We start from the raw sequence: 26,498 nt of genomic DNA, 5'->3' as shown, positions 1-26,498 counted from the left end.
TCATTTATTAATAGTTGTTAGTAGGTCCACAATCCCAGATCCTCAGAAATGGAAGAAACCTCAAAATCCATGTGATCCAATATAAACTCTAAGGGAGGCTCCATGAAGAAACACAGCATCCGAAAAAAGATGACCACAATCCCCAAGAGAGAGGGAGCCCAACCCCTTCCCAAGCCTCAGCCAATCCTGAGCTTGGAATTTGCTCTTCAACTGATGGAATTGATACAAGAAATATGTGTGTGTATATATACATGCATATGTGAATATAACTTTGCTATAATATCTCCTATCAGGGTAAATGCCTTTAAATTCAAATAATTACAAGCAGATGTCATTTTACTTTGGAATAAAAATCCATTCTATTATCTCTTGCATGTGTAATTGAATTGAGTCAGCTGAAGTAGCTTGGTCCTTTGAACTGTTGTTAAGTGGAAATTGTCCCTTATGTGAAGACTAAATCTGCTTCATTCTAACTTTCCTTCCTCTTGTTCTGTTCAATGGGTTGAGCAGAACAAGTTGAATCTCTCTCCTAAGTGATGGCTCTTCAAGTATTGAAGACCATAACTATTTGAAGACCTTATTTCTTCATTTCTATTCTCCTAGGTCCAGGCTTTGTCTCCCAAGTTCTTTGGATCCTCATACATGTTCTCTGTGTTCTTCACAGTCTTATTTAATTTCTTATGGATATTGAGTTTTGATGTCTCCAATTTATGTCTGAATGACTCCCTCACATACTCTATGGTTGAGTCTAGTTACCCTACTGGTTGTCCCTCATATTTCTCCCTCCATTACTCCTCTTACCTTTTATAGACTGTTCCTCATATCTGAATTCTCTGTCTCCTTTCCCCCTTCCTCTCAGAATCTCTAATATCGTGCTCAAGTTCTATGTTCTCCAAAAGACTTTTCCTTATCCTTACTCTATGTCAGCATTCCCTTACCCCTGAAGAAAGTCAACATGGTTTTCCTTCAGATATTGTATGGATGTACCAGCTATGGACTGCTCTCATCCTCAACAGCCTGATTTACTTTAGGTTTACATTAAGAACCAGTTCTCCTGATTGGTGGGTCATTGTCTGCGATTGCCATTTCTCGAGGGGCTTCAGCCATGCTCACCTCATTTCTGGATCAATTAGATGTCAGGAGTGTCCTGTGTTTCCAACAGCAGCCTTTCTTTATGTTTTCTCTTCTCCATTAGAATATAAAATCCTACGCAATGTGAATCAAAGCATATTTGCATAGTTTTTCCCTTTGGTTCTGATTTTTCTTTTACAACACGATTAATATGGAAATATGTTTTAAATAATTGCACATGTATAATGGATATCAGATTCTTTGCTGTCTTGGGTAGAAGGAAAGTAAGAGAGGAAAGGAGAAAAAAAATTGCAACATAAAATCTTACAAAAATGAATGTTGAAAATTATCTTTACTAATTATTGGACAAAATAAATACTATTAAAATGTAATTGGGAAATATTTAATAAAATAAATAAAATACATTAAAACATTAAAAATATGGATCATAGAAAAAGAATATAAACTTATAGGAGGGGTCTGTCTTATCTTCTTGTATATAATTTGCTAACAAGTGTTTAGCATAGTTTGGCACATAATAAGCACTAAGCCCTCAAAGAGTGCTCTCTTTCTCCCTGTCAATGTATCTATCTATTTATTTATCTATGCATGTATCTCTGTATCTGTGAATCAATCTATCCCCTATCTCAATTATCTAGATATCTATCCATTCAGGTAAGTAGGTATGTAACTAGGCACTTATATGTTTATGGATGTGTGCATGTATATGTTTATTTATCTAATATTTATCTAAGCATCTATGTGTGTATATATATATGAATCATCTATCTGCCAATATATCTAGGTATGTGTGTATTTTTGTGTCAGCTTATCTATCTATCTATCTATCTATCTATCTATCTATCTATCTATCTATCCATCCATCCATCCATCCATCTACTGTTGAAATGGTATGCTTTGGCAGTATACTCTCCAGGGATGTCCACATTGATAAGAGGTTGCAGTCATTGCCAGAGCTAGCTCAGTATTTTCAAGACTCTGAAGGAAAGTGTGAGGAAGGAGAAATATTAGACTTACTACCAAACTGAGGGTCTGTGGAGCTGTTACACTGACCTTATTGTTGTATGCCTGTGTAGACTGAACAGTACACTAGCATCATGCCAGAAATTTAATAAAGTTGCTTCCATTTGAATTGTCTTAGGAAGATTCTGAAGATCAGCTGGAAGGATGAGATACCATTCACTGAGGTCCTTTCTTTTTTTTATTTTATAATTATAATTTTTTGACAGTATATATGCATGAGTAATTTTTTATAACATTATCCCTTGTATTCATTTTTCCAAATTTTCCCCTTCCTCCCTCTACTCCCTCCCCCCGATGACAGGCAATCCCATACATTTTACATATGTTACAATATAACCCAGATACAATATATGTGTGTAAATCCCATTTTCTTGTTGCACGTTAAGTATTAGATTCCGAAGGTATAAGGAACCTGGGTAGATAGACAGTAGTGCTAACAATTTACATTCGCTTCCCAGTGTTCCTTCTCTGGGTGTAGCTGTTTCTGTCCATCATTGATCAACTGGAAGTGAGTTGGATCTTCTCTATGTTGAAGATTTCCACTTCCATCAGAATACATCTTCATACAGTGTTGAAGTGTACAGCGATCTTCTGGTTCTGCTCATTTCACTCAGCAACAGTTGATGTAAGTCTCTCCAGGCCTCTCTGTATTCCTCCTGCTGGTCATTTCTTACAGAGCAATAATATTCCATAACCTTCATGTACCATAATTTATCCAACCATTCTCCAATTGATGGGCATCCATTCATTTTCCAGTTACTAGCCACTAAAAAAAAGAGTTGCAACAAACATTTTGGCACATACAGGTCCCTTTCCCTTCTTTAGCATTTCTTTGGGATATAAGCCCAGTAGCAGCACTGCTGGATCAAAAGGTATGCAATAGTTTGATAACTTTTTTGGGCATAATTCCAAATTGCTCCCCAGAATGGTTGGATTCTTTCACAACTCCACCAACAATGCATCAGTGTCCCAGTTTTCCCACATCCCCTCCAACATTCATCGTTATCTGTTCTTGTCATCTTAGCCAATCTGACAGGTGTGTAGTGGTATCACTGAGGTCCTTTCTTGAACTGAATTGCCAAACATTGCAATTCTCCTGCAGAGAGTATGACTCCGATGGGCTGGCTACACTGGTCAAATTCCAAAAGTCTGCTAGCCAAAAAGATTATTTTATGGAGAACTCACACAGGGCAAGAGCTCCCAAGGGGGTCAGAAAAAAATGATCTAAGGACACTGTCAAGAACTCTCTTAAGAACTGATTGCATGTCATGGGAGGCACTGGCACAGGATTGCCCAGCATGGTGTGCCCTCATCAGAGAAAATTCTGTGCTGTATTAGCAAAGCAAAATTGAATTATCTCAGAAGGAATAGGAGATGCACAGAGTTAGAGAAGGCAACCCAAATGTTCATAGGCACTATTTGTGTCCAACCCGTGGCAGAGCATTCTGAGCTTGTATTGTCCAATTATTGGCTCTAATATGGTAATGTCATTCTGGTCCCTTTAAGAATGAATGTCAACAACCCCTTATCTTTGTACCTCATGCTCCTTCCTCCTCAAAGAGAAGGCTGGCTCCTTGAAAGCAGATATTACTTTTCTCTCCTTTTGCTTGACATCTTTACCTCGTAGCACTGTTCCAGGTAGATAGATGGGCCTTAAAATGTTTGTTGAATTGAGCCAAAAGCCTGAAACTGAACATCGTACTCAATACTGGGTCTTACCATGACATGGTAGAGCAAAATCTATTGCTTTTCTCTTTGGAGATGTCTGACTCTATCAATGCAGCTTAGGGTAGAATTAGTTATTTTCAAATCATCCTTTCCTACAGAAGGAAACTGATGCTGCCAACCCAAATTTGATTACATAATACCACAGAAGTAAAAAAAGTAGTAAAGGTAAGATTCAAATCCAAAGCTGTGATACCTAATTCCCAAAAGAAAGGTGAGGCGCTTCTAAAAGCTAAGAACATAGAAAAAGCAGAATTATGCCAGGGACCAGTCTGTTCTCCTTAAAGGATGTGACACAGCCTGCCCCATCCCCACCTCCACCTCCCACCCAGCAGAGCAGCAACGATAGCCAACAAATGTCTTTTACCATTTTTTTTAAGGATGGAGTCCTTCCTCTCCCCTGAGGCACTAAGCCCCCGGAATTTTGAACTTATTAAGTTCTTACACTAAGCTGAGCTCTGATGCTCAACTTCAGGGAGCTGCCCTGCTTCAGGAGTGACTACTTCTCCTTTAGAATCTCTTTATTTTCCTCCAAGCAAACCTAAGCTTCTGGAGGGCAGGGACTATTTTCATTTATGTCTTTGTGTCGACACATTGCCAGTTGCTTTTCCAGTAAATCTTGTTGGACTGCGTGGGCTGACATTATGCCCCATGAGAGATGAATACATCCAGAGAGATGAACATCAGAGATATTATCCATCACCAATAGAAGGCTTACTACAGGGTTACCCTAGAAGTTGAGGTAGTAATTGCCAACTGTCAGCACTCATGTAAGTTTGGAGGAAAGATCCTGGAAGCATGATAACTGTGTATAACTTTGGCCAGTATAGATTTGGGAAAATGCCGTACAAAAAGACATACCATTTTAATGGACACTGTAGTCTGCTGGACTGCCTGGGCTTCTTCTTTGATGCTTTTGCTATATCTACTCTATATCTTGGCTGGTAGTTACTATTTTTCCCAATGGGGTGTTAGAGTACTACTCTTTTTTTATCTAGAATGCTGTTATGCTCTTTTCTTTTAGCTTCGAATGAGCAGAAGACTCTCCTCTTTGATTTCCTTAGGGCTCTAGCTCTGAGGTTTTTCATCTTTAAGCAGAAGATAGGAGAGCCTAGCCCTAACTCCTAAGAACTTAAACCTTGCCAAAGTCTTAATAAAGACCACACTTTCATCTACATTTTGTCATAGATGTATTGGGAAGCAAGCAAGCAAGAGGCAGGGTTAGACTTGTAGTTTTGGAATAGCTATTTATCTACTGTATGAAGGACAAATTTGAAAAGATGTGAAAAATTTGGGTCAATTTGAAGGGCATTATAATAACTGCGTGCAGAGAAGTTGAGGACTCAAAATAAGGCTGAAATTATGAAATCAGACAGCAGAGATCAGATGTGGGAGATAGGGTGAAGGTAGGATTGACAAGCCTTACCATTGATTGGATATTGAGGTAGGGGAAAACAGAATGATGGAAGATGGAAAATATTGAGGTTGAAAATACAGCAGGCAGGAAGAATGGTCTTGCTATCAATAGAAATACAGACATTTGAGTGGGGTTAGGGAGAAAGCTAATGAGCTGTATTTTGTACATTAGGTCATCTAAGATGCAGTTTATAGAAAAAATAAGTGGACAGGACCCAGGACAGAACCTGTTCAAATACATGAGACAGAACATGAATGAGTGTATCATGAATGTAGAGTTCTGGGGAAAGAGTCAAGTTGGTGAGGTGAAGCCAAGTCATTTCTCAAGTTTTTCCACTTTCCCTCAAGAAATCCATGGAACCAGACAGATTCTGATTGGATGAAACTATTCTCCAACTCAAGATACTTTAGGAGGAATTTAAGAAATATCTGTCATACTACGATGAAAGGGGTGCTCAGCCCAGCTCAGACAGTGTCCAGGAAAGCCAGTGAGAGGTCTAATCACTGCATATCAGCAACTGAGACCTTCCATCCTGGCTCACTAGCAGAGCAGAGCAGTCGGGCAGCCTGAAGCCCCCGTGCAGAAGCCAAAAGGCCCTGTCCAGGAAACCAGGCTGATGCTAGGAGAGAATGGATAGAGCTACCCACTGCTGTGATGAATCCAGCAAACACAAAGAACCCCTATGCTCAAAGTGAAGGCTCAGAGTGGCACAAGAAGGTTGGGATAATATTCCCTGCACCCAGGAGTGGAGCTTGACCATTAGGATCCCGGTTTTTCCATATCCCCTCCAACATTCATCATTATCTTTCCTTGTCATCTTAGCCAATTTGAGAGATGTGTATCTCAAGAGTTGTCTTAATTTGCATTTCTCTGATCAATAGTGATTTTCATATGACTAGAAATGGTTTTAATTTCTTCATATGAAAATTGCCTCTTCATATTCTTTGACCATTTATCAACTGAAGAATGGCTTGAATTCTTTTAACTTTGAGTTAGTTCTCTATATAGAAATGAGGCCTTTATCAGAACCCTTCGATGTAAAAATGTTTCCCAATTTATTGCTTCTCTTTTAATCTTGTCTATGTTGGCTTTGGTTGTGCAAAAAATTTTAACTTAGCATAATCAAAATTATCCCTTTTGCATTTAATAATGTACTCAAGTTCTTCTTTGGCCACATATCCCTTCCTTTTCCACAGATCTGGGATGTAAACTATCCTTTGTTCTTCTATTTGCTTATAATATCACTCTTTATGATTAAATCATGAACCATTTCAATCTTATCTTGAAATAGGGTGTTAGGTGAGGGTCAATGCCTAGTTTCTGCTATACTAATTTCCTATTTTCCCAGAAGTTTTTGTCAAATAATGAGTTCTAACCTATTTCACTGATCAACTACTCTGTTTCTTAGGCAGTACCAAAAGGTTTTGATGATCACTACTTTATAATATATTTTTATGTCTAGTACAGCTACGTCACCTACATTTCCATTTTTTTCATTAATTCCCTTGAAATTCTTGACCTTTTATCATTTCAGATGAATTTTGTTATTTTTTTCTGGCTCTGTGAAGTAATTTTTTTGGGAGTTTGATTGGTATGACACTGAATAAGGAGATTAATTTAGGTAGCATTGTAATTTATATTATATTCACTCAGCCTACCTATGACCACTTGATATTTTCCCAAGAAATTAGATCTGACTTTATTTGTATGGAAAGTGTTTTTTAATTATGTTCATGTAGTTTCTGACTTTGCCTTGGCGGGTAGACTCCCAAATATTTTATATCATCTACAATTATTTTATATGGAATTTCTTTTTGTATTTCTTACTGCTGGGCTTTGTTGGTAATATAGAAAATGCTGATAATTTATGTGGATTTATTGTGTAGCTTTGCAGAAGTTGTAAATCATTTTTAATAGCTTTTTAGTTGATTCTCTAAGCATACCATTATATCAACTACAAAGAGTGATAATTTGATTTCCTCATTACCTACTCTAATTCCTTCAATTGCTTCACTTATTATAGAACTTAACATTTCTAATACAATATTGAATTGTAATGGTGATAGTGGGCAAATGTGTTTCACTCCTGATCTTTTTGCAAATAATTCTAGTTTATCCCCATTACATCTGATGGTTGCTAATGGCTTTAAATAGATACTATTTATTATTTTAAGAAAAAATTCATTTATTCCTATACTATCTAGTGTTTTAATAGGAATGGGTGTTGGATTTTGTCAAATGATTTTTTTTTGCATCTATTGAGATAATCATATGATTTCTGTTAGTTTGGTTATTGATATAGTCAATTATGCCAATAGTTTTCCTAACATTGGACCAGTCCTGCATTCCTGGTATAAATCCTACTTGGTAATAGTGTATTATCCTGGGGATGACTTGCTGTAATCTCTTTGCTAATATTTTACTTGAGATTTTTAAATCAACATTCATTAGGCAAATTGGTCTATAATTTTCTTTCTCTGTTTTGACCCTACTTAGTTTAGGTATCAGCATCATGTTTGTGTCATAAAAAGAATTTGGTAGAATTTCTTCTTTCCCTATTTTTCCAGAGAGTTTGCATAATATTGGAATTAATTGTTCTTTAAATGTTTGGTAGAATTCACATATAAATTCATCTGGCCTGGAGATTTTTTCTTAGGGACTACCTTCTTCACTTTCTTTTACTAAAATAAGATATTTTCCCAAAGAGATCTTAAAGGAGGGAAAGGGACCCTCATGTGCAAGAAATGTTTGTGGCAGCTCTTTTTGTAGTGGCAAGAAATTAGAAACTGAGTGGATGTCCATCAGTTGGAGGATGGCTGAATAAGTTACGGTATGTGAATGTTATGGAATATTATTGTTCTATAATAAATGATCAGCAGGATGATTTTAGAGAGTCCTGGAGAGACATGAACTGATGCTAAGTGAAATGAACAGAACCAGGAGATCATTGTACATTTTTCCATGTAGGGATGTAAACAAATTAATATTTAAATACTGTTTTTTTTTCCTTGTTTACTTTTCCATGCTTCCTTTGAGTCCTGTGTTTAAAGACCAAATTTTCTGTTTAGTTCTGGTCTTTTCAATAGAAATGGTTGAGAGTCTTTTACTTTACTGAAGATCCATCTTTTCCCTTGAAAAATTATTCTCAGTCTTACTTTTGGTTTTAATCCCAGGTGCTTTGTCTTCTGGAATACGTTATTCCACCGTTCTCTGATTCTTTATTTTAAACACTGCCAGATTCTGGGTAATTTTGAATGTGGCTCCTTTGCCTAATTCTTTGTATAACTGCTTAACATTTTCATTAAGAATTTAAATGCTGTACTACTTGGTGCATATACATTTAGCATTGATACCACTTCATTGTGTGTGGTATCATTTAAGAAGATGGGGTTTCCTTCCCTTATCTCTTCTAATTAGATCTATATTTGCTTTTGCTTTATCTAAGATCAGGACATCTATTCTGGCTTTTATTGCTTTAGCTGAAGCATGATACATTCTGTTCTAGCCTTTTACTCTTATCTGTATGAATCTTTCTGTATAAAACATTTTTTTCTTGTAAACATCATATTGTAGGATTCTGGTTTTTAACTCAGCTTCCACTTCCATTTTATGGGACAATTCATCCCATTCACATTCATATTTACAATTATGATTAGGGGCTATGTATTTCCCTCCCTCCTAATTTTTTCCCTTGTATGTATTTTTGTTCTTTCTTTCCACCCTGTTCCTTTTGCCCTTCTTCTATCAATCCTCCTCTCTTCTCTTATGCTTTTCTTTTCATGTTTCTGCCCTCTTTTTTATTCAGTCCCTCCATTTTCTTTCCCTACTTTTCACTTTCTACTTCTTTATAGAGTAAGATAAATGTAACTGGCCAACTGAGTAAATATAGAGAGTGGTAGATCATGAAATAGGTTAGATTAAAACAATAATGAATACTTTAGCAACCTAGTATTTGGTAAACCCCAAAACTCCAACTTCTGGAATTCACGTGTTAGGTTCTTACTAAGTGCTAATGAGATAATGAGATATTAGGTTCTTACTAAGTGCTAAGTCAGTACTTGACAATTCTCTAGTTCCGGCCTTTACTGGGGAAGAGCTTGCATGCTTAGGGGAGCAAGTTCATTGGTTGAAGTAATTTTTCCCAGAAGCCCTTGCATTATCCCACACCCATTCTCTGGGAGGATAAAAGAGGGCAGCACTCCAGAGATAGGGAGTCTCTGCTCTAGGCCAGAGTTGAGTTGGCTCTCTACAGGAAGAAGAATCTGTTCGAGAGATTTGAGTTGACACAGCAGATCTCCTCCCAGAGAGCAATAGGCAGCTTCTGGAGACAACAGCACGTTTACAACAGCTTCTGTCACTATTGATCACCCTCTTTTCTCTCTGTGTTTACATAATACTTCTAGTTCTCCTACCTGTTTGATTACTTTTTCCAAGTCTTTTTTCCTGGAATTCACCCAGTCATGTACATACTGACTCACATTAGTACATAATGACCTAAGCCTCCAATGCTCTACCTCATTTTAAAAATAAATTTTATTTCATGATGAGCCACCTTTTTTCTCCCTTTCTAAAAAGTTGCTTGTTTTTAATCTGAAGCTTTATATTTATCCCTATTAAATTCAACTTATTCAATTGGATCCAATGTTTTAACCTAACCAGAATTCTTTTGCTTCTCATTCTGTCATCCGAAATGTTAGTTACTACTAGAAACTTTGTGTTATTTTCAAATATAGTAAGCAAGTTATTTTTGCCTATGTCTAAGTCATTTTTAAAAGTAAATATCATAGGACCAAGGATAGCTCTCTGGGGCAGTGAGTGTGCCCTCCTTCCAAACTGATACAGAATGATTAAATGACTCACTTATTGGGTCCAGCCATTCAATTAGTTCTGATCCTACTAAACTGCATTATCATCTCAATCATATGTCTCCATTGTATTCAAAAAATAGCATGAGAGGTTATATAATATTTTGCTAGAAATTTGTTTATACTAAAAAGCATTATTCTGTTCTACCAGTACAGCAAATCTCCCAATAAAGGGAATAACATTAGTCAGGAATAACTTCTTCATAATGAAGTCTTGCTAGCTCTTTGTGACCTCTGCTTCCTTTCTGAGAAGGTCTGTAACTGTAATGTTCTTGAATTGTGAGGGTCTGTCTGCTCAATTATAATCCTTCTCTGGGAGGAGATCTGTAAAATCTTTTCCTCTGTGCGCAGGTTTCTTGGGAGCTCTGAATCTCCTCCAGCTCTTGTCCTTTCTCAAATCAGACTGGTCTCCTTTCAGCCTGCCTGGCGTCAAGACTTTATCCCAGAGTCGATTCTCTCAGACCCAATGCTGCCCTTCTTTTATCCTCCCAGAGAATAGGCATGTGAGAATACTTCCACCAATGAACTTGCTCCTCTTAGAATTCCTAAACTCCCTTTAAAGGCCCGAACCAAAGGTGTGAGCCAGAGAATTGTCAAGTCAACCTGAGTTCTCACCTTGTAATTGTCCAGACAACCTGAATTCTCACCTGGTAATGCTAACATTCACTATTTGAAAAAATTTCTGAGAAAAGTAGAGAAACATGGTATAGACCTACCTCTCACATCCCATACCAAAATAAGGTTAAAATGGGTACATGATTTAGGTGTAAAGAGTGAAACTAAAAGCAAATTAGGAGAGCAAAAATAGTTGACCCATTAAATCTTTGGAGAAGGAAGACTTTTTGGCCAAAGAAGAAATAGAGAACATTATAAAACACAAAATGTACAACTTTGATTATATTAAATTAAAAAGAACACACAGACAATGCACAAACAGAAACAATGTAGTCAATATTAGAAGGGAAGCAGAAAACTAGGAATTTTCTTTTACAGCCAGTATTTTACAGCCTGATTTCTAAAATATATAAAGAATTGAGTCAAATTTATAAGAACACAAGATGTTCCTCAATTAATAAATGCTTAAAAGATATGAACAGATAATTTTCAGAAGAAATTAAACTCATCAGTAGTCATATGAAAAATGCTCTAAATCACTATTGATTAGAGAAATGCAAATTAAGACAACTCTGAAGTACCATGTCACACCTCTCAGATTGGCAAAGAGGAGAGGAAAAAATAATGCAAAGTCTCAGGGAAGATGTAGGAAAACTGGGGAACTAATGCAGTGTGGGTGGAGTTGTGAAATAATCCAACCATTCTGGAGAGCAATCTGGAACTATGTCCAAAGCGCTATCAAACTGTGGGTGCCTTTTGGCCCAGGAGTGCTACTGCTAGACCTGTATCACAAAGAAATTATAAAAGAAAGAAAATGTGTTAAACCATGTGGGTACATGTTTGTAGCAGCTCTTTTTATGGTGGTTGGAAAATGAGTTGATGACCATCAATTAGGGAATGTCTAAATAAGTCATGGTATATGAAAGTATTAGTCCTCTATAAGACATTATAAACAGGCTGATTTTATTTTATTTTTTATTTTTTAGAAGAGTATAAAAATCTTCTAAATTTATTATTTTTTTGTTATTTAATAGTTTTTATTTACCAGATATATGCATGGGTAATTTTATAACATTGACATTTGCCAAACCTGTTGTTCTAATTTTTCCCCTCCTTCCCCACCTCCAGATGGCAGGTTGACCAATACATGTTAAATATGTTAAAGTATAAATTAAATACAATATATGTATACATGTCCAAACAATTGTTTTGCTGTACAAAAAGAATTGGACTTTGAAATAGTGTACAATTAGCCTGTGAAGGAAATAAAAAATGCAGACGGACAAAAACAGAGGGATTAGGAATTCCATGTAGTGGTTCACAGTCATCTCCTAGAGTATTTTTTCACTGGTGTAGCTGGTTCAGTTCATTACTTCTCAATTGGAACTGATTTGGTTCATACATCAGAATTGATCGTCATATAGTATTGTTGAAATATGCAACTATCTCCTGGTCCTGCTCATTTCACTCAGCATTAGATCATGTAAGTCTCTCCAGGCCTTTCTGAAATCATTCTGTTGGTCATTTCTTACAGAACAGTAATATTCCATAATATTCATATACCACAATTTATTTAGCCATTCTCCAATTGATGGGCATCCATTTAGTTTCCAATTTCTGGCTAGTACAAAGAGGGCTGCCACAAACATTCTTGCATATACAGATCCCTTTCCCTTCTTTAAGATCTCTTTGGGATATAAGCCCAGTAGTAACACTAATGGGTCACAGGGTATGCACAGTTGGATAACTTTTTGAGCATAGTTCCAAATTGCTCTCCAGAATGGCTGGATGTATTCACAATTCCACCAACAATGTACCAGTATCCCTATTTTCCCACGTCCCCTCCGATATTGCACATTATCTTTCCCTGTCATCCTAGCCAATCTGACCAGTGTGTAGTGGTATCTCAGAGTTGCTTTAATTTGCATTTCTCTGATTAATAATGACTTGGAGCTTCTTTTCATATGGCTAGAAATAGTTTCAATTTCTTCATCTGAGAATTGTCTGTTCATATTCTTTGACCATTTATCAATTGGAAAATAGCTTGATTTCTTATAAATTAGAGTCAATTCTCTATATATTTTGGAAATGAGACCTTTATCAGAACCTTTGACTATAAAAATGTTTTCCCAGTTTATTGTTTCCCTTCTAATCTTATCTGCATTAGTTTTATAAACAGGCTGATTTTAGAAAAGCCTGGAAAGATTTACATGAACTGATGCTGAGTGAAATAAGTAGAAACAGGAAACAGGAAAATACACAGCAACAGCAGGATGGTGCAATGATTGTCTATGTCAGACTTGGTTCTTCTAAGTGCTTCAGTGATCCAAGGCAATACCAAATGGAAAACATCATCTGCATCTAGAGAGAGAAATGTGTAGACTGAATATAAATCATCACATGCTTTGTTCACTTTTTTCCTTCTGTTTTTTTCTCTTGTGGTTTTTCCCTTTTATTCTGATATTTCTCTCCCAACAAAGTTCATAAAGAAATATATAAAAAAGACTGTATATGTATAATCAAAAATGTTTTATATGTAACTGGAAAAATAAATTTAAAAAAATTTAAAAAAGAAAATGGATATAGAACAGAGAGATAGGAAGGGAAAAAAAAAAACTAAGAAAAAGGGTATCATAAAGGCCATGAAGATCCAGGAAGAAGAGAGGATCTGGGAGGGGAGGATCATCAACAATGTTAAATACCACAGAAGAATCAAGGATGGGGTCTGAGAAATTATTAATGTGATTAAGCAATTAGATTTTTGAAAACCCTTGAAAATTCTAGCTCAATTGAAGATGAGTTCAGAAACCATAATGACAAAGGAGAAAAGTGAGTGAGAGGTAAAAAAGTGAAGGGGGAGAGGATGAACAGCTCTTTTCCCCTATGAATTTGGGGACAGAAGAAGAGAAGTAGAACAGGGAAGGCAGAATCAAGCAAAGCCTTTCTTACATGATGGGAGTATTCATACAACAATGCATGAGAAGCAATTGTAAACTTGGCAGGTCACAATTGGGTGATTGAAGAAGCAAATTCACAGAGAAGTTTAGGATGGGATCTGAGTATATGAAGTGAGAATAGGCTTAGTAAGCAGAGGGTCACTTCCTCAGATTCTAGAATTGGGAGAACAATAAGATTCTAAATTGAATCGAACCCCCTCATTTTTACAGATGATGAAACTGAGATAGAGAAATAAAGGTCATATGAGAGGTGGAAGATTTCTGCAGCGCCTGTCATTCTGAAGCCATTATCAGAGGGGAAATAGAGGACAATTTAAAAGGGATTGGAGGTATAAAATGGGGAACAGACATGATCAGATAAATGCCCCCTTTTCTTTGTACCATTTTATGATTTGAGCCATTGGGAGTAGAGTGAGGAAGGATTTTACATCATATGATGTCTGGTCTGACTCATTATGCTTATGTAAAAGGTTGCTGTCCCATTACAGGTTCTGAACTCACCTCCAATTAGATTGTACAAACTTCGGACCTGAAGCAAGGGGAGTTTATCTCTACTGATATAAGCCAATTTACTTGGACATTTTCATAGAGATGAAAAATTCCATCAGCTCTTATAATTTCAACACAGATAACTTCTGCCCCTGAGAAGGAGGATGGTGGAATAGAAAGTCCTAGGAACGTGGAGTCAAGGAGCCTGGGTTTTACTTATGCTGCTGCCACATAAAGGATCTTGAGCCAGATAACCCTGAGGGCAGAGACAAGCCCTGTACTAGGCCATATGATTGGAGTCTGAAGAAATAAAGTCAATGCAGAAGGCTTTGAAGGCCAAAACTGGCCATTCTCCAAGGAAAGTACTTAGGAACCATAATGGCAGCTGATACTGTCCTTTGCCTTCACCATTTTAATGATAGAGTCAAGGGACCAGTCACTAACCTGGGGTTATTCTTTTATGTTTCATGTTCTGATGGCTGTTGTTAAGGTAGATTAAAATACATACTTTTTGTAACTGCATGAAGAGTCTAAAAGTGAGCTCATGGACTCTATGCATCCTAGGCAGCCAGAGGATCCTTAGAGACAGGACACCAGGAACGGGCTGACTCATCCCTCTACTTCATGAATTTAATCTCCTTGAGCTGGGCTGGAGACTGAAAACTTTTCATTCCATGGAGTTTGGGAGTAGTTTAGGGTTTTGGGGATGATGACATCTTTTAAAATATGTGTGTATGTGGTTGTGTGTCTCTCTGTGTGTCTGTCTGTTACCCTTTTAATAAATAAACAACATCAAGCAAAACACATTTCTATATTGACCACATCTGCTATGGATTCAGGAGGCTGGGGTTTACCAGTAGACTAAATCAATCCATGTCCTGCCTCTGGACTGTACTCGGCCCGGCTACAAATCCCATCTCCATAATCATCGACTCAGAACTGGAGGAACCCATAAAGGTCATCCCCCCAAGCCTGCTATTTTCTAGTGAAAGAAACAGAGTCAGAAAGATGAAGAGCCTTTCTTAATGTCACATGGGCGATTAGTGAAAAAGGATGGATTTGAACTCAGATCCACCTGTTGTAGTAACATGATTTTTCTCAGATAACCACTAAGACATCAGGTAGCTAGGGCAAAAAGCAATGATTCCCAAATTCCAGTGGGAAACAGAATGTGAGGCTGCTCCAGAAATCTCAGCAGGTTTTTTTTTTTTACCAGCCTGGAATATGGCATGGGACTGCAGAAGATGACTTCTTTAAGAAGCTCAGTGACTCTGGCTTGGTGCATCTTGGTTTTCTGTCAGTTTGGTCCTTAGAAATCTCTGATCCTCTGGAGAAATGTAATGAAAACTCAACCATAGTGTACCTCCAGCCATGTTCCTCAAAACCCCCTGAACTAAGAAAAAAAAGGAACCTTACAATGAGAACTTCCCCAAAACAAGAATGTGAATTCCCCAGCATTGGAGGCCTTCCAACAGTCCAGGTGCTCTCTCATCTGAAGTGCTGCCAAGAAGATTTATAGTCTCAGGCCTCTTGTGGGTCAGAGATCATCAAGTTCTAGGATTCAAGTCCCCAGATTCCTCCCTGAAGTGAGCAACCTTGCGGGTGTTAATGGGCCTTGGTGATCAACGAGTTCGGTCTCTCAGGATACCGACAACCTCACAGATGTTCCCTTGTAGAGGCTGCAGCAGAAACGTTCTTCACTAAGTGTAAGGTGGACAGCTCCATTACCTCTGCTGTCTTTGTATTATCATAATGGGCTGGCATCCCTCAGGTAGGAAATTCATTCGAGGGAAGCCTCTTTCCCCAAAGGAGCATGAGTGCTCCTCAGCCTATGTCACAAATCTCAAATTCCTCTCTTTAGTTCCTTGGATGGGAGGAACGGGCTCCAGGAGGAGCACGTCATGCTTAGTCACTGCTTTTGCCCCTTGGACACTTTGGGCTGCTGTTGATTCCACAGCTGGTCACACTTTAAAAAGCCAATTCCCTCCTAATCTCTGCATTCTGTAACTCAGTCTCACCCCCTACAAGTGGCTCTCACGATATGAAGGCTAAGCCCCTGCTACTTTCCTAGGAAAACTGAAACTGAGAAAAATTTAATATAGAGTCCAAATAGAATTTGAATTCAAGTATTTCTGATTTCAAGTGCAGTGTTCCATCTGTAGGTGATTTGGCCACTTCAGAAACAATGGCAGTAGAAAATGGTGAAAGAGTTCAGACCAAGGTCCTTGTTGTGGCGCTAGCTCCTTCTGACTGTGTGATCCTGAGTAAATCTACTTAGCTTTCCACATCTGTCAACTATCTATGCCTATTAAATGGGCCTGACCTTCTGACTGCTCTGGCAAAATTGTTCTGAGGAACTAATGAGATGAGGGAAGCTTGAAAGATTGATGTAAAAATAGGGTAATAATAAATGTATTGGATGTAGCCAACATGGGTATGGGTTTTGCCTCCCTCTGCATATCTAGTACAAAGGTTTGCTTTGTTTTTCCTGGGGAAAGGGTGGCTGGTTTTAGAAGAGGAATAAGATGAATGCTTGTGAATTGGAAAAGAAAAATGAATAAAATAGAGAGTCCTAGTGGGGCTCCTTTTCTCCTTCTGAACTTCTCTGCCCAATCCAGGAACTACATCTTTTGACGTTGTGAGACATTGTCTCCAACAACAACTGGCCCGGGAAAATGCATGACATGTTCTTTCCAAACAGAACTTTCTCACCCTGCAGACATGATGACTCTGTTAAAACAGGAAATGAAATTAGAAACAGGTGTAAGATAATGTTGGCAGAGGCCAGTCTCTCACAATAGTGACAGCCTTTGGGACCACTGAACTCATTAGCTGAAGGGGACTGGTCACAGCAGATGCAACAACGCACATCAGAGCTATGAGGGGCCTTAGAAGATATGTAGTCCACTTTTCTGCTTTTGCAGAGGAAGGAACTGAGGCTCATGGAAGGTGAGCCCCTTGCCCAAGTTCTCACAGGAACTCCCCATTCTTCTCCCATCCCAATTCAGTTGCGCATTCATTACCTCTCCAAATTTGGGGATTTGTTCTTTTCCAATATTGTTATCTCTTGAGAGAAATACTGTAAGAACTTTGGGAAGTAGAGCTCTACAAGAGATTTGCTACATTTCACTTTCTTTCAAGAGGCTTTCAGAAAGATTGTAACCTGAAGATGTGAGAATACAAAAAAGTAGAAAAGGTTCATGCATGGAATGGCAGCTAGGATCCTGAAGGGTTATAACATCTGAGGATGAGGTATAGGACCTAGGTGAGGAGAAGGGAAGACTTGGTAGGGGAGGACAGTTATGTAGAACATGAGAGCTTCCTTTAAGTATCTGGAGGATCTCACATGGAAGACGTGTTCTTCTTGACGCTAAAGGGCAGAACCAGCAGTACAGGGAGAAGTTATGGGGCAGAATTAGACTGGTTATCAGGAAGAGCTTCCTTTATTTTTCTCAATTACACATAAACAAACATTTTTAACATCTGTTTTTCAAAATTTTGAGATTCACTGAATGGATGCCCATCAGTTGGGGAATGGCTGAACAAGTTATGGTCTGTGAATGTTATGGATTATTATTGTTCTATAAGAAACGATCAGCAGGATGATTTCAGAAAGGCCTGGAAAGACAGAAACTGATGCTGAGTGAAATGAGCAGAACTAAGAGATCTTTATGCATGGCAGCAACAAGATTATATGATGATTCATTATGATGGACATGGTTCTTTTCAACAGAGATGATTCAGACCAGTTCCAACGATCTTGTGATGAAGAGAGCCATGTACACTAGAGAGAGGACTGTGGGAACCGAGTATGAATCACAATATATCGTTTTCACTCTTTTTATTGTTGTTTGCTTGCATTTTATTTTGTTTCCCATTTTTTCTTTTTAATTTGATTTTTCTTGCACAGAAAGATAATTATATAAATATGTATGCATATATTGGATTTAACATATATTTTTACCATGTTTAACATATATTGGATTATTTGCTATCTAGGGGAGGGGGTTGAGAAGGGAGGAAATTAAAACACAAGGTTTTGAAAGAGTTAATGTTGAAAAATTATCCATGCATGTTTTGAAAATAAAAAATAAATAAAACCTTTTTTTTTTCAAAAATTTTGAGTTTTAAATTCTCTCTCTTTTTCCTCCCCCTTCCTTGAGAAGGTAAGCAATTTGATATAAATTAAACATGTGCAGTTATGCAAAACATTTCTATAATTGCCATGTTCCAAAATAAAACACAGACCTTTCCCCCCAAAAACCCTCCAAGAATAATAACGGAAGAAAAATAAGAAGCGTGTTTTAATGTGCATTTAGACTCTATAATTTCTTTCTCTGAAGTTGGGTAGCATTTTTCATCATAAGCATTTTGGAATTTTCCTGGATCATTGTATTGCTGAGAATAGATAAATCATTCACAGTTGATCATTGTACAATATTATAACTATGTAGGAAGTCTTCCTTGTTCCATTTACTTCACTTTATATCAGTTAGCAGCACAGTATTCTATCACAATTGTATACCACCACTAGGTCATCCCCTCCCCAGTTGATGGACATCCCTTCAATTTCTGATTCTTTGCCACCACAAAAACAGCTGCTACAAATATGTTTGTATATACAGGTACATTTCCTTTTCCTTTAATCTCTTTTGGGTGTGGATTTATTAATGGTATTGTTGGGTCAAAGATTATATGCAAATTTATAATCTTTTGGGCATAATTCCAGATCTCTCTTCAGAAGGGTTGGATCAGTTCACAAGTCCATCAAGCATGCATTAATGCCCCCACTTTCCACATCCTTTGTTATTTTTTTTCTTTCATATTAACCAAATTGATAGGTATGAGATACTACCTCAGAATCATTTTTTGTTTTTTGCTGAGGCAATTGGGTCACACAGCTAGGAAATGCTAAATGTCTGTAACCAGATTTGAACTCAAGTCCTTATGACTTCAGAGCTGGTGCTCTATCCACTGAGCCACCTAGCTGTCCCATTAAAATCATTTTAATTAGAACTTCTTTAACCAGTTATAACTAAAAACATTTTTTTCATATGACTATAGGTAGCTTTAATTTCTTCTTCTGGAAATTGTTTATTCTGTTTTGACTATTTATAAATTGAGGAATGATTCATATTTCTATAAATTTGAACCAGTTCTCTACTTTTATTTGAGAAATGAGACTTTTATCTCCCCCCCCATGCTATATATTATCTCTAGTTTCCTGTTTCTTTCTACTTTTGGATCTATGGGCTTGTTTATGCAAAACATTTTGTTTGATTTTAAATAAAATTGTCCTTTTTACATATTGCATCTCTTTCTGTCTCTTGTTTGGACATAAATTCTTCCCTTTTTCCTAAATTTGATATCTTAAATCTTTCAAGAAAAATTTGGAACTTTAAATCCAGCTACTTATTTCTACTTACTTGGATGTCATAGGTAAAGTTCATTCTTTGTAAGAGTTATGTGACTTGTACAGCCTAAATTTCCATCGTACTCAGAGATTCTAAATCAAACCCTTCTAATTTCAGATGGAATTAGAGTGATCCAATGTCAAAGGTGTTAATCTCTAACTTCCCTTTCCAGTACAGTGGCAAGCGAAGGAGGGGCACCTGGAAGACATCAACATCCCCAGGGAACGACTCTTTGACCAGAATTTTGTCCTCAATCCCAGTGGCAATCACTAACCACTGTACATCTCCATGGTTTATGCCTCTCTCACCTGATGTTTATGATCAGGGGGTCATTGAAACTAATTAGTTTTGAGTCTTCCTAGACTAGTCAAAGGAATTTGACTTATCACACTTACCAGTTAGATCAAATAGATGAAGAATTGCAGAGATTATAGGATGCATCTGAATGGATACCCTCTAGAACATCTCTAGCAGTATATATCAGGAATATATATGACTGATAAGCATCAAGTTGGGTCCAGAGTTTAGCAGGCTAGATTAACTTGAAGAATATAGAAAGCTCTTTTTAAATGACTCTAAGATTCCCCCCAAAGCAAAAGTCTACTATAATAATACCAACATTCTATCAGTGTTGCTCTTTGGCAGCAAAACACAGAATCCAACTGCCTTCAAATAATTAAAAATGAATATCACATAGGGAGAAACAGAGAAATGCATTGTGGGTAAGGGCTAGAGGTATCATATAATCATTAAGAAACTTGGAAAAAGAAACAGAATAAAAAATGCCTTTAAGGAATTGTGTGGGAGAAGAACAGTAATAAACCAACTCTTTATTATGTGCTTACTTTATCTTTTTTTAATGTGTACATATACATATATGTACACACACACACATATATATATATATACAATTTATTTATTTTTAAAATTTCATTTTTTTTTAAAAAAAATTGAGTTTTAAATTCTTTTCTTCTCTTCAATCCTCTCCTCACCCATTGAGAAGGCAAGCAATGTGATGTAAATTATACATATGCAGTTATGCAAAACATTTACATATTAACCATGTTGCAAAAAACACCAGAAAAATAAAGTGGAAAAAGTATATTTCACTTTTCACTCAGAGTTCAGCAGTTCTCTTTTTGGAGAAGGAAAACATTTTTCATCATGAGTCTTTTGGAAATGTCTTAGATTATTGTCTTGATCAGAGCAGCCTGATCTTTCACAGCTGATTATCTTTACAATATTGTTGTTACAGTGTAAAGTGTTCTTTTGGTTTTCATCAATTACTTTTTTTTTTTTTATCAGTTTACATACATCTTCTCAGGTTTTTCTGAAACCCTTCCCCTTGCCAGTTCTTATAGTAAAATAATATTCCATCAAAATCATGTCCTACAACTAGTTCAGCCATTTCCTAATTGATTGGTATCCCCTCAATTTTTAATTTTTTGCCTCCACAGAAGTGTTGCTATAAATATTTTTGTACATCTAGATCCTTTCCCTTTTTCTTTGACCCCCCCCTATGACACAGATCTAGTTTTGGTCTTTTTGATTCAAAGTATATATTATGTTTGATAACCCTATGGATATAGCAACAGATTATTCTCCAGAATCACTGGATGAGATCACAATTCTATCAACATGAATCATCTTATGTATTTTTCCACATCTCCTCAAGCATTTGTCATTTTTCTTTTTTGCCTTATTATCCCATTTGGCAGTTGTGAGACGGTACATCAGAGTTGTTTTCATTGTATTTTTCTAATCACTAGTGAATTAATGCATTTTAATATAACCATTGATAACTTTGATTTGTTATTCTGAAAGTTGCCTATTCATCTACCTTGACCATTTATTAATTAGAGATGTTGTTTTATAAATTATATATTTAATTATAAAAATTCAATTTCCTATATTTTTGAGATATGAGGGCTTTATCAGTGAACTTGTTTGAAAGTTTTTTTTTAACCAGCTTCCTGCTTTCCTTCTAATTTTAGATGCATTTGGTCATTTGGTCTTGTTTTTCATAAAATTCTTTTAATTTCATTTAATCAAAATTATCCATTTTACTTCCTATGATTGACTCTATCTCTTATTTGGTCATAAACCCTTCCCTTACTGATAAATCTAACTGTTAAATTTTTTCAATGCTCCTCTACTCTGCTTATGATAGCTCCCTTTATGTCTAGATCATGTGCCCATTTTGAGCTTATCTTGGTATATTAAGTATATTAGTATATTAGTTCCTGCCAAACTACTATCCAATTTTCCCAGAAATTTTTATCAAATAGTAACTTCTTGCTACCAAATATTGGCCCCTTAAATGTTTACTCTTGTGTAAAACACTTTGCTAAGTGCTAGGGATGAGACCGAAAGGCAATGCTTGCTCTCAAGGGGCTCCCATTCTGATGGAGGAAATGATAAATATGAGACCTTGCTGCAGGACAGATGGAAAGGTATCCCATGGGCGCAAGGGTAGGTCAGATAACAGTTCCCTTAGGAGCTTTCCTTACAATCAGATCTCTCCCTAGATCTTCTAGTCATCTAGGCACTGTCCTTTGACTTACCAAGCCAAAGTCACTGAAAAGTTTAAGGCTCTTGTGCCTTGATCTCATTCCTTCTTCTTCCTACTACATAATCTGCCCATATTCTCAGCTGCTATCTGCCCCACCTGGACAGTATGAAGGCCTTTCACTAGCAGGTGTGCCTTCCTCTTTCCGTTTCCTTCATCTTGCCCTACTCTTCCCCACACTTCTTACAGGTAGTTTGGATGATAAGTGAGTTACCCAGTTAGGAATAATACTTCAGTGAGAAAAGTTCTTCGCTCCTCCCCCAAATACTCCCAGATCTTGGACTTTTAGAGAAGTCTTATCTCTTCCAGAGTGGAATATAACTAGGAATATAGAATAACTAGCAATGGTTTCATACAGATTCCAAACTTTTTTTAGTTTTCCCTCCTTCCCCAGCCTCTCCTTTCAAATCCTGTCCTGTGATTTCCCCACATAATAGCTAAGGGCACTATCCATCCCCAGGGGAGATTATTTAATGTTTCCAAGGAAAGAGTTAGGAATTAGAACTCCTAAATCTTCAGATTCTCTGGGCTGAAAATGACTCAGAAGAAACTAAACTGACCCAGTCCAGCATGGGTGGTTGTCCGGATGTTGCTTGAAGCCCTCCATTAAGGGAAAGCCTAATACCCCCCCCCCAGGAAATGCATTACATTGTGTTAGGGAGTTCTCCCATATACAGACTAAATTGGCTTGCCTCTCTCTGTCTGGATCTTGGGGGTTGACACCAGGTCTCTCCAACAGACAAAGGAGGCCTAGAGGACTATTCTTCATCTCAAAGTCAGGATCAACACTATAAAGCACAAAACACCCCCCAGATCAATCCCCAACAAACAGCTCTGCAAATGCCATCCTGTCCCTGTTTTCCAGATAACCTTAGACTTGTGACTCCTCTAGACAACTGTTAATGTCTCGTACTGTAATTCTCAATGAGTTTCTTATCACTTTAACACAAGGAAACCCTCAGCTGAAAATTAATTTCAGAAGATTGTTTGTCTTTTCTCTGTGTTTACCTGTTTGTAAATGATAAGGACCCAAAGAACCTTTTTAATAACTGAGTCTCCAGCTCAGCAGCGGTGCTCTCCAGTCCAAGCCAATGACATGCACACATAGGATAGGATTCCATTTTAATCGAATGCTTGTGTTCCGCTGGCTCGTCCCAATTTAATCCATGGCTTGCTTCACGGGGCAGACGTGACCCGGGAGGGCTGGCGGGCTGGGTTTCTTAAGTGCTTTCTATCACAGTCAGAAAATTCTCCAAGGAAACAAAACATGGCATATATCCCATGCGGCCTCTGTCCCCCTGCCCGTGTGCCTCCAGAAGGCCCTTGTGGAAATGATCTCAGACATATGGTCAAGGGGCAGACATCTGAGTAAACTGATAAGCCTTGGAACCAGCCGAGGAGAAAAGCCCTCTGCAACACATGCCCTTTGACTTAGTGAGAGGGCAGAGTCCATCAGTGGTCCACTGTGGCCTTGGCAGCAGCACCAGGGCATTTAGGCATGAGACTTGTAGAGCATTGCGAAGGTCTGGACTAGCTCCTCTTGTCAGGATAAGTAAAAGTCCTTGCCCCACGTGTGGACGCCAATTGTTGCGAGCTGTCGTCTCCAGAAGCTGCTGGATCGCTCTCTGGGAAGAGATCTGCTGTGTCTACTCAAATCTCTCCGTCAGATTCTTCTTCCTGTAGTGAACCGTTGTCTCCAGGCAGTTGCTGTTAACTCTTGTCCTTAGAAGTGACTTCCCTTCCTGCAGAGAGCTCCGTCAGGCCTGATGCAATGCAGAGAGTCTTCTTCTATCTCTGAGAGTCCTCTTTTATTCTCCCAGAGAATGGGCGTGGGATAATGCAAGGGCTTCTGGGAAGAACCACCCCAGCCAATGAGCTTGCCCCCTCTTATCAAGTCAACCTGAGTTCTCACCTTGTAATTGTCCAGAAAACCTGAATTCTCACCTTGTCACCCTCCAGACAACCTGAGTTCTCACTTAGTAATCCTAACATCTCCCCCTTTCTTTTGATTTAGAACATAGGACAGTCATGACCTTGAAACATAAATCCATCAATATGGGAAGTATTACAGATAATTACATAAATGACCTTGAAACATAAATCCATCAATATGGGAAGTATTACAGATAATTACATGAATTACATAAGCACATAGTAACATAGTAACATAACACATGCTAGAAGTATATAACATAATCATAAATTGAAAATTTATAAATGTCCATAAGTCCATTGTCCATTAGTCTCATCTTGTGTGAGGAAGTCCAATGGCTCTTTCAGTGTCAGATGTTTCTTAGATCTTCTCCTTTATTTTGAGATCTTTCTCTTTTTCTGTCTCTCTCTGATGGACAAGGCGAATATGACTCGTTGGCACCCATCTGATTCCTTCTCCTGCTGAAGAAATACAAGCAAACCCTCTCTCCCAGGCAGTTAACCTATCTAATTACCTTCTATTTACCACTTTCTAAATCTCTTCTCATCACCTGGCAATTACATTGGAATTGTTTGCACTGGATACAGCCCTGTTGGTTTAAAAGGCCTGTATTCTCCCCAAGTGTAATCCATTTTTGCAATCTGATTGCCTTTTGGCTGACTGATTGGGTAATCCCTTTCTACCATGTGATTACTTTTCTGCTGGTTGATCAAATCAGAGTCCTGACCTTCTAAAGGCTCTTTAGGTGTAACATCAGCTGCCATCATGCCCCAAGTCTTTTTTGCCTGGGGCCCTGGATCTGGGCCCCTCATCCTATTTCCCTGAATTAGTTTACACTCTGATGCCCAATGGAGTCCTCTGTTGCATTTTGGACATGGGGTTTTAGGTCTTCTCTCACCCTGTCTTCTCACTGTATCTCCATACCTACACTGAGCTCTTAGATGTCCAATTTTTCCACATTGAAAACATCGCCGAGTTTCTCTAGAAGTCCCTTGCCAGGAGGGACCCTGTCTTTCCATGTTCATCATCATCCGGGTGTAAAAAGCATTTGTTCCCACTGTAGCACAGCGTCTTATGATTTCCTCTAAAGGAGCATCTTTGTCTAATCCCCATATAATTCTTTTGCAAATCTCATTGGCATTTTCCTTAGCCAGATGTCTGGTCATTATTTCTGTAGCTGCATTTTCTCCAATAGTTCTTTTGACAGCAGTTTGCAAACGTCCCACAAAATCTGCAAAAGGTTCATTGGGACCTTGCTGTATTTTAGTGAAAGCCTCTCCACGATCTTTCTGTCCAGGAAGGACACCCCAAGCTTTTATTGCAGCCTTAGCAATTTGTTCATATATTGTCATAGTATAATTAATCTGTTCCGAATTCTCTCCATATTGACCTTCACCAGCTAAGTGCTCAAAAGTGAATTGTGTGTTAACTCCTATTTCCAAATTGCATCTGACTTGAATTTTACATAATTCATGAAATTCCGCAAGCCATAATAAATTTTCTCCAGGTTCCAGACATGTCCTTGCTATGGATTTCCAATCATTCGGGGTTAGGACTTCATAAGACAAACCATCTAGTAACATTTTGACATAAGCTGATGTAGTCCCATAAAGGGTACAACCTTTTTTCAAATCCTTAATTTTATTCAAATCTAAAGGTGCATATCTTCTCATTTTATGACCTACAGAATCAATATTTTCAATCACAGGATATGCATGTATAAAATCACTTATATCCTGTCCTTCTCTCTTAGCTTTAACCAATGCTTTTTCTAATCTTGTCATAGGCTTAGGCTTCTTCACAGGCAATTCTGTTTGTGTTTCTGCCTCTTCCCCTCTTTCTTCCTCCATCTCTGAAGGTGGGGTTGATGCGGGCCTGTCAATAATCTGTTCTCTAGGCAGGGTTGAAGCTTCTTCAAGAGAATCATACCACAATTCCTCATTTAAATCCTCTTGGTCTAGGGAAAGATCTTGATCTTTCCTTTTTTCCTCACACTTCCTCCTCTGTTCATTTTTAAAACTTTTCCTTCTCCTACAACTTGCTTGATAGTTTAAGGCTAATTGAACTATGTTGTAGATATAAAATACTTCTGCAGAAATTGAACGAGGCCCATTTTTTGCTTGAAATTCTTTCATTTCATATCCCACTAGCTTCCATTTATCTACATCTATCTTTTCTTCCTCTAAGAACCAAGGAGATGTGCGTCTTAATGCAGCCAAGAGTTTAGCAATCTGTACCCAGGTTACAAGTAAACTCTGCTCCTCAATTATGTTGATTATACTCTCTATAGTACCACTCCTGAATGGAGCTGAGGTTGCGTCTGGGGCTGAGGTTGAGTCGGCTGAGGTCCAGGGATTGAATATAGCTAACATCTGCCCCATTTCAGCTATAAGAGATTC

This window comes from Sminthopsis crassicaudata, chromosome 2 (assembly GCF_048593235.1).
Source record: "Sminthopsis crassicaudata isolate SCR6 chromosome 2, ASM4859323v1, whole genome shotgun sequence".
NCBI classification, from domain to species: domain Eukaryota; kingdom Metazoa; phylum Chordata; class Mammalia; order Dasyuromorphia; family Dasyuridae; genus Sminthopsis; species Sminthopsis crassicaudata.
Note: the sequence above shows the minus strand (reverse complement) of the source record.